The following is a 15,724-nucleotide window of genomic DNA, read 5'->3' on the forward strand; positions in this document are numbered from 1 at the left end:
GGATACTCATGATAACATTATCATACGATTGCGGGAGGTACGAGTATTTAATTCCCCATAGGACCGTTCTAGTTAGCTTAATCATTTTTCAATGCATACAAGATTGTCGAAAGGCTTATGCAATGTATTGCCATCCGTCTTTGTACGGCGTGCGTCATCCGTCATGCGAAATCTATTCACAATCCAATACGATTTATTCATAAAATATGTCGAAAGATAGCATTTATAGCTCACTAGGTACAAAGTTCCTCGGTGAGCTTATGTCAGCTCCCCCAGAAGAAGGTCGGTCCCTAACTGAAATGAAATACTCTACAGGTCGTCGGCCTTTTTTTGCTCTTATTTACCTGTTTTTAATCAACAATGGTCTTACTACAGGATATGCTAAACTGGCATAGACTTCATATCCGAAAAATATATAACTTTTCATGGCTATTTGTGACTCGACATGGTACTTGTGAAATCGACGGGGTGTTTTTTTAAACACAAAAACATCATTGCATTGGAACTCCTGTCGTTTATGATATATGTAATACTGCTTAAAAATGTCCATTATTTTATGCCTAAAACTCTGTTCATGGACCATTCTAACAATTCAACGCCATCTACGATTTGGTCTGGTCCCTTTGGCCTGAGTCCTCCTTAACGTCACTGTGGTAGGATAGTAACAGAAATGAGGTTACCTTGTAGAGTATCGTAAGATAACCTTTGTACAACAGTAAGTTTGATAGAAATCGGTATAACCCCTTTTATAAACCTGCATGTAGCAACCAGGTGGTCGTTGTTGAGAGGGGATCTGCACATCTAGACAAAGTAACGATCCTTTAAATCTGCGAAGTTACTTACTTACTTACTTACTTTGGAGATTTAACGTGCGCTTTCCGACGTATGCGTATTTCGTACACGGGCCCGGCCAGGCCATTTAATTAGTTTCATGTATGTTTGATAAGTATTATTTCATAGTGATAACCCTAAATGTTAAAAAAAATATTATCTGTCACTTCCACCCGGTTTAACCTCACTGTGCCCTCACCCCAAATGTTGTTATAGTGGATTATAGGGGATTAAGAGACACAGATAATTTAATCGCTTGGTATAGTCTATATCATTAAAGTGAACCCTCTTCTGAGGGTGAACTCTGTTCAATTAGTGTCTAACTGTTATTTGATGATAATAGGTGAACAGTTTTCACGTAGGAATATACGGTAATGAAAACGCCGATAAGGCAGCCACACTATCCCTCAAAATCCCAGAAATAAGCTTAAACTTACCCATCTCAAAATCAGAAACTAAAGGCGTAAACAAGCATAAAATCACCAAAAAATGGCATATCCTATATCTCAACTCAAATAGCCAAATCAAAAAAGTGCTCAGCAAACAAATAACCAAACCAAAATCGACAGAGTAATCACTAAACTCCGAACAGGACACACCAACCTAAATAACCACCTAAAAAATGAAAAAAAAACACACTACAGGTAACTGTCCAAACTGCAAATAACTAGAAACCCCAGAACACGCACTCTAAAAACACTATAATCTACCAAATCAAAATCACATAAACAAACAAACATCCACCATACCCAGCTCCCTTAGTTCTCCTCCGCAACCCCATCGGCATCTATTCCAAATTTCAAAATTCCCAAATTCTATATAAGCAACCCCTAAAGCCGCCTCTTGGGTTGCACACACCACATTCGCCCCTTTCGGAAACACATTAAATGGCCTGGCCGGGCCCGTGTGCGAAATACGCATCAGTCGGAAAGCGCACGTTAAATCTCCAAAGTAAATAAGTAAGTAAGCATACTTCCATAACAAAATAGCTAAATTAAATGCTCAAGATAATGTTCGATTTGTTGCTAACTCCCAAGGTGGACAGAACTTAGTTTTCAACGGACACAGATTCCGAATTAAGAACAGACGAAACATTTACATTGAGAGTATTTTGTACTTTAAGGGTTGTAACATGGGGCCTTGTGCAAGGGGAATGAATATCAAGGCAACAAGGCAACATGTGTGATCTAATCACATGTAATATACCAATTATTTGCAATCATATTTTATACAAACAATATTCAACTGGCAACATGTCTAGATGACAGATCACATATATTGATTTTCAAGGCGGTTGTCAGTAACATGAGGACATTATGTAACAGAATGACTGTGTGACTGACAGAATAAAATAACATGATGGATTCATATGACAATACCAGCATTATTAATTGCATATTGTTAATATGTATCACGGCCATGTGTTTTTAAATTGTATCTACCAATCCTGCTATATTCTAAAATTTGCAAACCTTAGTAATTCTACATTGAAATTCTATCTCGATGCTAACTTACACCAAATCAATATCTAGACGCAAACCAAACATATATAAGTAAGCTCTGGAGTAACGATAGGTACTTCTGACGAGAGGGTGTAGCGTCTCGCAATAGAATACAAGGTAAGTCTTATCATTTATCTTTTTCCAGTACTTTTTATGTTTCTACGGAGGAGAAATGTGTGGCACGCCGAACATGTTTAAGGCTGTGCAAGTTTTGTTTCTGCATTAGAAAATGAAATTGTTATGTCAATTCTTGCACATCTTGAAGTTTGTATGTTTTAATAGGTTTAGAATTTTAGGGTTTATTGTCAGCCTGTAAATGCCATCAATCAACAGAGATCAAGGCTATATCCTCCCATCCGACTACTATGAACTCATCAAGCAATAATCACTTATTCTGTTTACTGGCTTCATGTCCCTATTGGCTTCCACCTATGTGTTCTCTGTCCATCGTGTTGTGACAGCATTCTCCCTTTGTTGTCAACACCTACCCACTCATGTATACAATTGTTGTTAATGTTATCTTTTACTGTTAATCCTCCACCTACTATATGTAGTCTGTACCATGTCCCTCATTCACCCCCCCCCCCCCCCCCCAATCCATTTCCCAACCCAACCAGACCCCCCTTCACACACTCTTCAGATCTGCCACACCAATCCTAGCCACCCAACTACAAATCCAATCCAAAACACACAAAGCCAAAGCACATTTATCTAAAAAACCACTACTCGCTCAGAAAATACAATCACTCAGGTCAACCACACCCAAACCAATCACCCCACAAAAACTACATTCCAACACAAACAAGATCATAGGATTCCTGTCAGCAGCTCTCCTTATCAAAACCCCCCCCCCGCCAAAAAAAAAAAGCCACAACTTAGCCTTGGTGTCTAACCTATACCAAAAACCATATCAACACTTCCAAACTGCCATAAAAGCTCTCAAACCTTGGTGTCTAACCTATACCAAAAACCATATCAACACTTCCAAACTGCCATAAAAGCTCTCAAATAATAAGCTAAATCAATCCCAAACCCCTCTTCCAAATCAGCCCCATAGCACCATGCATTTGGCCTTAACATCCCCAAAAATCTATAAAACAGAACATGGTGTTTTTGCAGTGGAACTGTAATGGTCTCAACACTAATGGGCATGAACTTAAGGCCCTCATCGCCCTAAACAAAATTGCCCCATATGTAATAGCAGTACAAGAAACAAAACTATCTCCCCAAAAAGCCTTCAAATTGCCAGGCTACACTTTCATTCGTCAATATAGAGTCAGACTTCCCAATAAACCAGGCCCCCCTCATGGAGGACTAGGCCTGTTTATCAAAAACATCATCCAGTACGAAGAATTATCCATCCCCACTCCTAATCTGGCGGCTAACATCACTATCAATGACACTAAAATAACTGTAATTAACTGTTACCACACCAAAACCAAACCGTTTAACCCTGAAGATTTAGAAACTCTTTCCAAATTCATAGGCCCAAACACCCTCATTCTATGAGACTTTAATGCACACCACCCACTGTGGGGCACTAAAAATTATCAGGATAAATTTGGAAAATACATGTCAGAATGGTTAGACACCAAAAATCTCATATGCTTAAACGACAACAGAGCCACTAGATTCCCTACCAGCCATCTACAATCTCCCACTGCAGTGGATTTATCCATTACCATATCATGGAACTGTTCTGGGTGAACAATACCTTCCAAATGACGTGCTGGTTTTCTTGGGGAATTAGTCAGCAAAGAGCCAGAGTCACAGGAGACTAATCACAATTTTATTTACAAGAACAATTAACAATTTACAATATACTTAGATAATAACTGAGGGTGCCACAGAGAGTCAGTACACACACAGGGCTGTGGGAGAGAGGTCTGCTTGGTAAGAGAGTCAAACCCCTTCTCTGTCTGTTGTTGTTGCATTAGGTGTTTAAGAGGTCGCCTTCTGCCTAGGCAATTTCGGCTGACCTGTCCCTCTTTGGGACTCCTGTGTGTGAGAAGGGTTCACATATCTATTGTGAGTTCGGTGTTCACATAATTTCTGTTTTTGCATTGATATGATTTCTATTTTCTTTTATTGATATGATTTCATTTTTATCCTTGGCTGCTCTGTTTATATACGTTCGAGCAGCTGTCCATCTCTCAGAAATAGAGTTAGTTTGGCCTTCGCTATTGCATCTCTTGGCTTTAGGAGATCTATGACAGATAGCGGATCTAACTGCAATTCTTGTTTTAACCTAGCCCAGGCTGGGGCATGGTCTTGACATTCTAGTAACAGGTGGTCAATGGTTTCAGCCTGATTGCAAGATGAACAAACCTTGTCATAGTGCTTTTTGTGACCAAGTCTGAGGCGTGAGATAGCAGTTTCAATTTTCCTTTCATTTGAGTATGAGTTTGGCTTTTGTTGGACCTTGGGTTGAATTTTGTATAGCCATCTGCCGATCTTACTTGCGTCCCATTGGGTTTGCCATCTTTTTGCTATGGAGGCTTTGATTTTGCTTTTTATCTCTAGTTTACTAAAGGGAATAGGCTGTATATCTGCTTTGTCTAGAGCTAGCTTCGCCAGTGAGTCTGCTTTTTCATTTCCATGAATATCTATGTGAGAGGGGATCCAACACAGCTCCATCTGTTGCCCTTGGTCCGATAGTTTTGTATATTCGTATAGAATATTGTTGACTGTGTTTGGCCTGGAGTTTGAGTTTCTTCCACTGATGGCCTGAAGTGCACTTAGCGAGTCTGATAGGACGACTGCCTTTGCTTCCGGGAGTTCCGGTATGAGTTTGAGTGCATGATGAATTGCCTCCAATTCAGCCGTGAATACTGACTGACCATCGGGCAAGCGAACTGAATGTGCTTGGGGTTTGGAGCTGTGGATATGGATCCCATAACCAGCACTGTTGTTGATAGGATTCTTGGATTCATCAGTGTATATATGGGCCCAGCTGTCCCAGGTAGTTTGAATTTTAGTGATAGCTACTGATCGTAGTAGGGTTGGGTTTTCTCTTTTAGTGACTTCTGATGTTAAAGCAGTGTCAACTTTGGGAGTTTGTAAAGTCCAGGGAGGGTGTAACCCTTTGTAGTGACTTTCTGGAGGCTGAATGTCATCGCAATTGTTAGGGCCTCATCTCGAGCGTTTTTGTCTTGCCATATCTTTTTAACCAAAGGGTTTGATGTTCGTCCCCAGAACGATAATATTGCCTGCTCTCGTCTTAGTTTCAATGGGAGTTCTCCCGTTTCTACTTGTAGTGCTTCTAGTGAGGTGCCTGTCGCTGAGCCTGTGGCCAGTATTAGGGCTTTGTATTGTATTCTGTCTAGTCGCCTCAAGACAGTATTTGATGCTGAGTGAAAAGCCTCACAACCATAGTCAATTTTTGATCTGATAAGAGCTTTGTAGAGGTCCAGCTGAGTGTCCCTCGATGTGCCCCAAGATGTGCCTGAAATTGCCCGTAATACGTTCAGGTCTTTTTGACATCTGTTTTCCACATATTCTATATGCTTGCACCAAGTGAGGTGTTGATCAAGGATAACTCCAAGAAATATTGCAGATTTTTAGAATTTGATAGGTTTGCCTTTTATGGAGACACGGGGTATCATAGCATCTTTCCCCCGGCGTTTGAATAGAACTCCAACAGTTTTTTCACTTGAAAGGGTGAATCCCCATTTATTGCACCATTGATCTACTCCGTCCAGGGCTGACTGGAGTTTTTTTCTGATTTGTGAGATATCTCTGTGCTTTACCCATATTGCTCCGTCATCAGCGAACTTAGAAGTTTGGGTAGGAGAGTTGACATGGTCAAAAAGATCATTGATCATGATATTAAACAGGGTTGGGCTTATAATGCTGCCTTGTGGTGTGCCATTGTCCAGTGCCATAGGATCCGATCGATTGTCCCCTATTTTAACTGAAAGCGACCTGTCTTGCAGGAAGCTGTCTATGAAGTTTGCCATGTTCCCTTCATCTCCATTTTGTGATAGTTTTGAGAGGAGTCCGTCATGCCATACCGTGTCGAAGGCTTTGCTGAAGTCCAGAAATACTGCGGCTAGGTATTGTCTGTTTAATTGGGCTTTTTTTATTTCATTTTCCAGTCTTAGAATATGATCTAGACACGAGTGTCCCTTCCTGAAGCCACTTTGGTCAGGTTTTATGTGGTTGCCAGTTTCAAGATGATGCATGAGCCTTTTTGTAACCATGGCTTCCATGGCTTTGCACATGTTTGAGGTGAGTGAGATCGGTCGATAAGAGTTTGGTAGGGCTTCGTCATTCCCTTGCTTTAGCAGCGGGATAACCGCAGCATGTTTCCATGCTTTTGGGACTTCTCCTTTGGACCATATCGTGTTATACAACTCAGTGAGTAAGCCTTTGGTTTGATCAGGTAGGTTTTTCAATATCTCGTAGCTGGTTGTGTCAAGACCAGGTGCTGTGCCTTTTCTATGTTGTATCGCATCATCAAACTCTGTCACAGTAAATGGTATATTGTATACCAGATGCTTGCTTTGCGGCCGTTTTGAGATCTAAGGCATAAGCATTTTTGCCTGTTTGAATTCTTCGCTGCGATTTGTGTTGCTGCTGACAGATGAGAAGTGCTCAGCTAGAATGTTGGCCTGTTCTTTGACTGTATGGGCGTTGGCTAACTTGGGAATTTTTTGTGGGTTTACGCTTACCCCTGATTGCGTGTATTTTGCTCCAGACTGTTTTAGCATTTGTTTTCTCATTAAGTGATTTGCAGAAGGTCTGCCATGACTCTTTTTTAGAATCGTCTATGAGTTGTCTTACTTTCGTCCTGGCTGCTCGGACTTGGGCAAAGGCTGATTTATCCCTTTTTGACCTATTTAGGGCTTTCTTTCTCACTCTCCTAGCTTTTGCTATTTCCCTGTTCCACCATGGTACCGGCGTTTTGCCAGTTATGTGGTCTTTTTTTTTAATTGATTTTTCAGCTGCGGCAATAATTGCTGAGGTGAGATTTTGGCAAAAAAGATCTGGATCATCCGAGGCAATTTCTGAGGACTTGAATGATACACATTCCTTCCTGAATTTAGGCCAGTCAGCCTTTGCATAGTCCCATGTGGGCTGAGGATTGGGCTGTTCCTCTAATTGTGGTGGGCTACCTATGTAGGTGAGTATAGGAAGGTGATCGCTTCCCCAAGTGTCGTCATGGACTTGCCATTGGCAATGTGAGGCGAGGTTTTTGGTGGCAATTGTGAGATCAATTGAACTCCACGTGTTGTGGACTTGGTCATAACGTGTGTGACTGCCGTTGTTCAGAGTTATGAGATTGTCCTCCTCAACCCATTTCTCTACCATTTTGCCGTATTTGCATGAATCATTCCTGTCTTCCCAAAGAGGGCTGTGGGCATTAAAGTCACCAAGGATTATCCCATTTTTGCCCATTTGAGCTAGTTTTGTTAGCTCTTCCATGTTCGTTTCATGGGTAGCCCTGTGGTATATGTTAGCTAAGCGTAATTCGTTGGCATTTGCCAGTTTTAGGGAGATTACTTGGGTTTCAAGGTTCCCTACGTTTGCTTAAATATTTTTGGAGGTACAGCTGTCGTGGACAAGGGTGATTAGTCCTCCTCCCTTGTTGCCTGGCATAAGTCTTTTTCTGTCTTTTCTATATTGGGTATACCCAGGTAGTGTGAATTTGGCTTTTTCACTGAGTTTAGTCTCCTGTATTAGAATGACATGAGGCTTGATCACCTTTTTTTTGACGAGTGCAGTCAGTTCATTGCCGTGGCTCTTAAGGCCATTTGCGTTCCACTGTAGTAAAACTGACTGACTGATATAGAAGATTTAACGTGCGCTTTCCGACTGCAGCGTATTTCGCACACGGGCCTGGCCAGGCCATTTAGTGTATTCCGAGAAGGGTGAAAGTGGTGTGTGCAACCCAAGAGGGGGCTTTTAGGGGTTGCTTATATCGATTTTTTTGAAATTCTAAAATTTGGAATAAATGCCGAGGTGGGTGGAGGAGGGAACTAAGGGAGCCGGGTGAGGTGGGTGTTTGTATGTTTATTGGATTTTGGATTGGTAGATTAATTAGTTTTTAGATGCGCTTAATTAGGCCTGTTTTGATTAGGAATACGCCTAGGGCCTTGAAGTTTTCTAGTTTATTTTGAGGGTTTAGTATTTCATCTAGAGTAGGAACCTTATTTAGATTGAGGTTGGTTTGTAGTGTGGTTCTGTGTGTTTGGTAGTGGGTGCAGTGGATGAGTGCGTGTTCTGTGGTTTCGGGTTGTTTGCAGTGGGGGCAGTTGCCCGTGGTGTGTCTTTTAAGTTGTTTTAGGTGGTTATTTAGGTTCGTGTGTCCTGTTTGGAGTTTTGTAATTAATCTGTCAATTTTTTTAGAGGGGTGTAGGATTTTAGGTTTGGCTAGTGGTTTTCTGAGCACTTTTTTGATTTGGCTATTTGAGTTTTGATATAGATTATGCCATTTTTTGGTTATTTTTTGTTTGTTTACACTTTTAATTTCTGATTTTGAGATGGGTAGGTTTAGGCTTATTTCTGGTATTTTGAGAGATAATTTAGCTGCTTTATCGGCGTTTTCGTTGCCGTAAATTCCTACGTGGGCGGGGATCCACAAGAAGGTTATTTGTTTGCCTGCTTTTGTTAGGTCGTTGGAGCTTTTAAGTATTTGGTTTATTAATTTAGGTCGTTTTTTGGTATTTTTGTTTTGGAGGGCTTGTAGCCCACTAAGCGAGTCAGTGAGAATTAGGATTTTTTGTTTGTTTTTTGATTGTTGGTTATGCAGGGCTGAGGCCATGCCCATAAGTTCAGCCGTGAATATAGATTGGTTGTTAGGGAGTCGGTAAGATTGTGTGGATATAACTGGTTGTGTGGTATGGACTCCGAAACCTGTGTGGTTGGAGATCGGGTCTGAAGATCCGTCAGTGTATATGTGACACCAATTTGGCCAATTTTCGTGTATGTAAGAAAGTGTGGTGGTTTTAGCTATGTTTGGGTCGGTTTGTTTATTTATTTGGTTAGTTAGCGTTGTGTCTATTTGGGGTATTTTGAGTTTAGGTGTGAAGATATTTGATTTTTTGCAGTTTTGTTTAAGATTTTGAGTTTGGTGTTCATTGAGGTAGTTAGTTATTCTTTGGGATATTGGGGTGAGTAAGGGGTGTTTGCGAGCTAGAGCTTGGTTTCTTGGGCTAATGTTTTGGTTAATCAGGTTTTCGATGAGAGGGTTTGTTTGGGACGCGGCCCAGAAATTAAGGCTTAGATGTTCCCTGCGTAGATTTAGTGGCATTTCTCCTGTAAGGGCCTGAAGTGAGGTGTAGGAGGTGCCATGTTGGGTGCGTGTAATTAGTTTAAGGGCTTGGTATTGTATTGAGTCAAGTTTTTTAGATAGAGAGTTGTTTAGGGTATTGTATATGGCACAGCCGTAGTCTAGTTTTGATCTAATTAGTGTTGTATATAGTGAGAGGAGGGTATCTTTGGAGGCTCCCCAGTTAGAGCCGGTGAGACATCTTAATGTGTTAAGGTCTTTGCTGCATCTAGTTTTTAGGTTTTGGACGTGAGCCTCCCAGGTGAGGTGTTGATCGAAAATAAGTCCTAAGAATTTGGTTTGTTTTTGGAATTTGATTGTTTGGTTGTTTAGCTGGAGGATTGGGTAGGCAGGTTTCATGTTTTTATGTTTGAATACTATTCCTGTTGTTTTATCTGAGTTAAGGGAGAAGCCCCATTTGTCTGCCCATTGTTGTATTTTATTTAGAGATTTTTGGATTAAGTTTTCTGCCATTTTAATGCTTTTAGTGCGGATCCATAGGGCTCCATCATCCGCGAATTTTGAAGTGTTTAGTTTAGGGGATAAGCCCTCGAATAGATCATTTATCATTATATTGAAGAGGGTTGGGCTGAGAATGCTGCCCTGGGGAGTGCCATTTTCTAGGGGACACTGGTCCGATAGCGTATGGTCTATACCCACGGTAATTTTGCGATTGTTTAGGAAATCTTGGATGAAGTTTATTATTTGGCCTTTTAGTCCTATTTTTTTTAGTTTTTGTATTAGCCCGTGGTGCCATACCATATCGAAAGCTTTAGAGAAGTCGAGGAATATGCCTATGGTGTATTGCTTGTTCAGCTGTCCTGTTTTTATATCCTGTTCTAGTCGGGCAAGGTTATCGAGAGTTGATCGGCCAGGAGTGAAGCCGCTTTGGTCGGGGTTTATGATGTTGTTTTGGTCTAGGTAGTGCTGTAGCCTATTTTTAGTCATAAGTTCCATTATTTTGCAGAGATTTGAGGTTAGGGATATGGGCCTATAGGAGTTTGCCTGATCTGCTGGTTTATTTGGTTTAGGTATTGGGATTACTAGAGCTTCCTTCCATGAGGATGGGACCTGTCCGTTTAGGTAAACTAGGTTGTATAGTTTAAGTAAAGTTTGGAGTAGTTTGGTAGGTAAGTGTTTGATTATTTGGTAAGAGGTGAGGTCTAGGCCAGGGGCTGTTCCTTTTTTTCTATTGTTTAGTACGTGATTTAGTTCTTCTATGGTGTAAGGTTGATTTATTTCTAGGTTGTCTTGTCTGATTTCTTTGGAGAATTTTATTTCTTTATTTAGTTTATCTTGGAATTTCTTACTGAAGTTACTGTTGCTACTAACTTTAGAGAAGTGTTTGGCTAGGTTGTTGGCCTTTTGGGTGGGGTTTGTTGAGTTGTTTATATTGGGGCTTTTTTGTGCCGTTTGATGCCTCGGATGGCGTGAATTTTGCGCCACACCTTCCTAGCGTCGGTGTGGTGGTTTAGCTCCTCACAGAATTTTTTCCAGTTTTTGGTTTTAGCAGTTTTAACTAGGTTTTGGACTTGGTGGTTTAGTTCATGAGCTGTTTTGAGATGAGAGGGGTCTCGTTTAGCTCTGTTGAAAGCTGATTTGCGTTTTATTCTAGTTAGCTCTATTTCCTCATTCCACCAAGGGACAGTGGGTTTTCCTGGGTTGGATGATTTGAAGGGGATTGCGGATTTGGCTGCGTTGATTATGAAGTTAGTTAGGTTTTGACAGAATGTTTCGGGGTCTGTTGTTTCTAAATCGTTTAGATTAGCTTCGTTGCATAATTCTTGGAATTGGTCCCAGTTGGCGTTTTTGTACTGAAATTTAGGTTCCTGTTTCGGGGTTTGATTTGGTATTTTTATATTTCCTAGGGTTATATTTATGGGAAAGTGGTCGCTGCCTAGAGGTACTGGGTGGACGTCCCACATCAGACTTTGTGCTAAGTCTGGCGTACATATTGTTAAGTCGATAGCCGACATGGTGTGGTGGATTTTGTCGTATCTAGTTGGTTGGTTATTGTTTAATAGTATTAGGTCATTTTTTTCGATCCACTCTGATATTAGTTGTCCATGGTTGTCTAGTTTATCTGCAATGCCCCAGGTAGGATGATGGGCATTGAAGTCTCCTAGGAAGATGGTTGATTTGTTTCCTAATTGGTAAAGGATATCTAGGTCTGTATCTTTAATTGGTTTTAGTGTTGAGTGATAGATGTTAATGATTTTTATTTTTTGGTTATTGATGGTGACTTGGATTCCATTAGCTTCTAGATTAGGAGTGTTTACTTTAACTTCCTCGTAGTTTATATCCTCTCTAACGTAGATGATTAGACCTCCTCCTGTTCTGCCTGGGATGGTTTTGGACCTGTCGGTTCTCACTGCGTTATAATTTGGTAGCTTGAATTTAGTTTTATGTGAGAATTTGGTTTCTTGAATGTAGTAAAAGCAAGTCCATGATAATTTATAGATGAGCGCTTATTAAGTTTTAGGGCATACCCTATTTAGGAACTGTTTCTTTGTTCCTTTGTATTTCATTATTTTGGAAGCCAGTTTGAGGATGCAGGTGGCTTTGACACTCATTTTTCTGCTTGTAATTTGGATCAATGCCGTGGCAATGAACTCTACAACTTTGTTTGTGTTCTGAGCCTTTTGTTTCTCTGTCTAAAACCTGCCTACAGTATGTATTTAACAAAAATTTGAACAATAAAAAGGAATGTGATTGGTTGATACACGATTGGTTGTGTCCTAAGCTAAATGGATGGCTAGACAGAGGGGAATACTAAATCATGTTTATCCTGTTGGACTGGCACTAATCTTGTTGACATATTTACTGGATGCTTTGAAAGAGATTAGGGTGTCACTATAGATGAGCTTGTGTGGGGGCTAATCCTTAATGCACTATAGACGAGCTTGTATGGGGGCTAATCCTTAATGAGTCTTAATTGAAGTGATATTATTCTAATATACCCCGGTAGGTGATGACAGATATACTTAAACAAATATCCTTTGTCTGGGAGATGGGATCTTGATACCTTAGGCTAGCATTTATCTAAAAGCTTCAAATCAATTAAACTATGTAGACGTAACTCTTGTCTTATTGAATAGTATGTCTAGAAGACGCGCTCCCATTACCTTAGGCTAGCAACCATCTAAAAAAGCTTTAACTGAAACTACTGATATTTTATATATGCATTTTACCTAATGATAATTATTACTTGCTAAACTATAATTATATGAAATGATGTATAAATATTACACCATGATAACTCATAAAAGCACTTGATGTAGGTCTAATTATTATAGGATAACTTAGTATAAATGTTATCCCATGATAACCACCCCCCAACTCTTCCAAAAACTCACATGGGACCCCCACAATGACACTTGGGGTAGTGATCATTTCCCCATAAAAATCTCTATTAACATCCTCCCCGACAAGTCTCCATCTGACCCCAACCCCACTTCTGACTGCTCTAAACAAACTAAATTCAACTTTACTTAAGCTGACTGGCAGGAGTTCACCACATTATGCAACCAAATAGACACACATAACATACACAGTGCTAACATCGACATCTTCAATACAAACCTCAGCAATACTCTACACAACATATCCATTAAATGCATTCCTACAACCCAAATAAATCCCACATATAATACAGTACCATGGTGGAGCCCTTAAATAATACAATCTAGAAAACTTAGGAAAAAAGCTCTCAATAAGGCGAAACGTGATCGAACTAAACTCCATTTGGCCCATTAACAAAGAAATCTTACCAAAGAACTAATCATGGCAGCCAAAAGAAACCATTGGCAAACCTTTACATCAACCTTGAGGATGGGCAAACAAAATTCAAAAATTCTGTGGAATAAACTTAAAGCAATAAAAGGCAATGCCAAATCTTTCAACTCGCCCAACTTTCCCCTACTTAAAACAGACAAAGAAAAGGCTAATGCCATGGCTGCCCATCTCTCGGCCGTCAGCAGCTCCGCCAACCACTCCAAACACATACAAGACACTATAAACACTCAACCTGCATTTCAAAACAGATCACCACTCTCACACCTTGCCATAAATGAACTCATCAACATCCACGAACTTCAAAACGCTTTAAAAAACAAAAACACAGCCCCAGCCACTGGATTAGACAACATAAGTTATAAAATTCTCAATCATGTCCCCATCAAAATTCAAAAACTAATACTTCAACTATACAATCAAATTTGGACTTCTGGCTACCTCCCCAAAACATGGAAAAATGCATTAGTGGTGCCAATTCTAAAACCAGGGAAATCCCCAAATGACCCTGATTCTTATCGCCCCATCTCTCTCACATCTCACCTATGTAAAATCATGGAAACAGTAATAAACAACAGACTAAAGCATAAAATACAAAAAAATAGCCTTATAAAAGAGGACCAGAGTGGCTTTACAGCAAACAGACAGACCTTAGATCATATTTTAAATTTGGAACATGATGTTAGGACAGCCCAAGCACAAAAACAATACACTGTGGCCATTTTTATAGACTTTTCTAAAGCGTTTGATATGGTTTGGCAACAAGGCCTAATTCAAAAATTAATAGATAAAGCAATTGATGGGAGAATTCTAAATTTCATTCATTCTTTCTTAAATAACAGAAACATAACAGTAAAGTCAAGCAACACCCTATCAGACCCTCACATTCTTGAAAACGGCACCCCCCAGGGAAGTATCCTGTCCCCCACCCTATTTAATCTAATGATTGACGACATATTCCCATCTACCCCCAAAAATACTACCACAGCAAAATTCGCTGATGATATATCATTTTGGTCGTCATCAACATCCATAAAACAAATTGACAAAAAGAATCAAACCAACTCTTTTGAAACTAGAAAACTGGGCTTCCCAATGGGGGTTCAAAATTAACACCAAAAAAACCATCGGCATTGTTTTAAAAAAAACCTTTATGCCAAATTTAACACCCAAGCTTACACTTCATAAAGAAAATATTAAATTCCAAAAAGAAGCAAAATACCTAGGAGGTACTCAAAACCCCCTCACCCCCTACACCCAAAGCCACCACCATAGACGCCCACACTTCGCCTATCAGGGCCACTACACTTTCTACCACCCCTACTCAAACTGACCCATTCCAACAAACCTCCATTACCGAATCCCAACTAACAGATGATCTGACCCAGCATGCCGAGCAAATTCTCACATCCCACTATCTGTTACCTACACCACTAACCCTTGAAGCCCCTGGAATTAAAATTTATCAAAGCACCCATCCTCGAGCCAAATTCACCATCATTCAGTACTTAAACGCAGAACGCTTCGAACATGAAATTCCCACCATTCAAGACCTAAATTCCTTTCTTACAGACATTCAAGAACAGGGCATCCAACTAACCTCACAATTCATCTCCAACACCACGGCTCACTTCACTAAAAAATCCTATCGCCCGCTCTCACTCAATGATTATAAATTTACTAAACTCCTCCTCAGTGGCTCCCTTGCCTCCATCACCTAAAACCCACGAGCCCTTCCCACCGCCTTGCCACCCTCGTCTCCTAAACCACTAAATATATCCCCAATAAGGACCTTACGTTTAGAATCTCCCAAATAAACTAGTTACTTACTTATATTAGGAGATTTTACGTGCGCTTTCCGACTGGAGCGTATTTCGCACACGGGCCCGGCCGGGCCATTTAGTGAGATAAAAAGGGAAGCGAGATGGGTGCAACCAAGGAGGGGGGTTTAGTGGTTGCTTATATAAAATTTTGAAATTTTGAGATTTGGAAGACATGCCTAGGGGGAGTGGTTGGGACTAAGGGAGTGTGTGGGGGTGAGTTGTTGTTTATAGCTCTTAGTGTTGGTGGTTTAATGAAGTTTTAGATACGATTAATTAGGTCTGATTTGGTTAGGTAGATGCCTAGGGCTTTGAAGTTTTCTATTTTATTTTGAGGGTTTAGGATTGCTTCTAGGGTAAGAGCTTTATTTGGATTTAGGTTGGTTTGTAATGTTGTACGGTGGGTGTGGTAGTGGGTGCAATGTAGGAGTGCGTGTTCTATTGTTTCTGGGTGAGTGCAGTGTGGGCACTTCCCGTTTGCGTGTTTTTTTAGTTTTAGAAGATGG

At 40.4% G+C, this 15,724-nt stretch overlaps 1 protein-coding gene across 2 annotated transcripts in view; it reads left to right on the forward strand.

Annotated features, from left to right (window-relative positions):
• The first annotated feature begins 2,366 nt into the window (after positions 1-2,366).
• Positions 2,367-15,724, forward strand: part of LOC124147512 — a 35,345-nt gene continuing 21,987 nt past the window's right edge. For both annotated transcript variants that reach the window (XM_048387934.1, XM_048387935.1), the window contains exon 1: positions 2,367-2,450. The gene's annotated coding sequence lies outside the window, so the exon portion shown is untranslated. The remainder of the gene's footprint in view (positions 2,451-15,724) is intronic.

The sequence above is a fragment of the Haliotis rufescens genome, unplaced genomic scaffold (assembly GCF_023055435.1).
Source record: "Haliotis rufescens isolate VD_foot unplaced genomic scaffold, xgHalRufe1.0.p SCAF_7, whole genome shotgun sequence".
Taxonomy (NCBI): domain Eukaryota; kingdom Metazoa; phylum Mollusca; class Gastropoda; order Lepetellida; family Haliotidae; genus Haliotis; species Haliotis rufescens.